This window comes from Gossypium raimondii, chromosome 12, assembly GCF_025698545.1.
Source record: "Gossypium raimondii isolate GPD5lz chromosome 12, ASM2569854v1, whole genome shotgun sequence".
NCBI classification, from domain to species: Eukaryota; Viridiplantae; Streptophyta; class Magnoliopsida; order Malvales; family Malvaceae; genus Gossypium; species Gossypium raimondii.
In genome coordinates, this window is record NC_068576.1 from 31,430,226 (window position 1) to 31,432,369 (window position 2,144).

General features: G+C 34.0%; 1 non-coding gene across 1 annotated transcript; it reads left to right on the forward strand.

The window, feature by feature from the left end:
• Positions 1 to 426: 426 nt before the first annotated feature.
• On the forward strand, positions 427 to 533 carry LOC128035755 (small nucleolar RNA R71). The gene has a single exon (XR_008192305.1). It is a non-coding gene; the product is annotated as a small nucleolar RNA R71 (small nucleolar RNA).
• The last annotated feature ends 1,611 nt before the right edge of the window (positions 534 to 2,144 follow it).

Below are 2,144 nucleotides of genomic sequence, written 5' to 3' on the forward strand. Positions count from 1 at the left end.
TAGATTGTAGGTGTTGGAATAGGGGATATTATCCTGGTTAAAATTACCTATGTAATACACAGATGCTAAATTTGCTAGGCATTCGTCAAAAACATGGTCTTCACCATGATAAACACATGATAGTTTGGCTAATTTCATCTCTTGGACTGCAGTAGGCCTTTTCATTTTTTGATCATATTAGTTAAAGAAGATACCTGGGCTATCAACGAAGTGATTGCATTAAGCTCCATAGTACCAGCAACTCTCTTGCCCGTCCCAACTTTTGTGGTCGGATATTGATAATCATTATTGGCAACCTTTTCCAAAATTTTATATGCTTCATTATAAGATTTATCCAACAACGTAACATTGGTAGAGGCATTAACTACCATCCTCGTGTGCGTATTCAACCCATTATAAAATATCTTTATCTGAGACTAGTGTTGAAATCCATGCATTAAACATTTCTGAAGTAATTCTTTAAATCATTCCCAAGCTTCATACAACATTTCATCCTCTAATTGTTGAAAGGATGCGATGTCATTCCTAAGCTTGACATTCATATTTGGCAGATTATACCGTAAACCTCTAGCAAAGATCTTTCCATGATGCCATTGTTCCCAATGACAAAGCATTCAGCCATGCTCTCGTATAGTCTTTTAAAAAATATAGAAATAGTTTAAGTCGTAGAGCATCTTCAGGAACACCTTGTTGTCTAAATGAGTTACATACCTCTAGAAAAAGTCTTAAATGCAGTCTTGGATCTTCAATAGGTAGTCCAACAAACTATCTTACTATTTGCAACATCTGCTGAGCTTGTATTTGTGGTCTGACTATCCCTAGATTTAGGTCATTCAAAATTAGCACAACATACTGTCGGATTAGTCTATCTCGGTCATCTATCATACCACGAACAAGAAGATTGGCACCCTAACCATTCAAATTATCATTTAGACCATGTATTACTCTACAAACAAGAGGATTAACATCTTGACCGTTCGGATTATCATTGAGGCTAGGATCATTCTCGTTCCTAGCCATTTTGCACAGTTTTTTTTTCGCTTTCTTCGTAAAGTTATTTCGATCTCTGGGTCAAAAGGATATTCTTTGTTAGCAGGAATGCCTCTTCTCATGCATTGACGACAAACATATAGAAATTAAATTAAACGAAGTTAAATAAACTAATGAAATTAAGTAAAATAACCGAACCAAGTTACACCAAATTGCTGGTCCCTAACAACGGTGCTAAAAACTTGTCGCGTGTGAATATGATATGCGAATTGTGCAAGTATACACATCGTATGAAGTAATAAAGTGATAAGTGAGATCATTTCTACAGGGATCGGATTAGGTACAAACATGGTCAAGTTATTATAATGAATCACGATAATTGTTATGGCAAAACCAAGTATGCAGTGGTAAATTAAAGTAGTAAGAATGTGCGCAAAATGTATATTTGACTCATACTGAAAAATGCTAAGACAAAGAAAGAGTAAAAATGCAATGGAAATTACGAGAATAATTATGTAAATAAACTGCGAGTGAATAAATAAATAACTAAGACTGTTATTGCAAAGATACTATAGTAAATTATTAAGGGTCTACGATGTGATTTGGAAGGTTGGGATTATTAAGAATCTGCCCTTATTTTTATTAATAACTTAGCAAAATCATACTCAATCTACTACTCAGAAGAGACCTAAAGTGACCTGCTTCTTTCGATAGCTAGATCTAAAATTACTTGGCCTGTGTCTTTAGGCCTCAGCACGGTACGTTGCAATGCTTTGTCTTCCTTTTGTACAAACGTTGCTCTATGTCTAGAGTCTGTTGTAAGTATTAGGTCGAATACCCGTTTTTATCATTCAATTCCAGTTCAACTAATCTAACATTTTAAAAATTAGATTCAGTTTATGAGCATATTGCACACTCATCTATGTCTAGAGAGTGTACGCATACAATTGGGAAATAAAAAAAATTGAACGAAATAGTAAATTAAATCAAATATTTGCTTCAACCATTAACGAAAATAAAAGTTTCATCATGAAATCCCAACCCTATGAGATTTAGCTCATGAGTTGACAATTAAAATTCAAGTTCAAAATAACACCCAACATCGTTTCAATCAGATTAATTCAGGGGAGAAAATATTATGAAATAATGGAAGA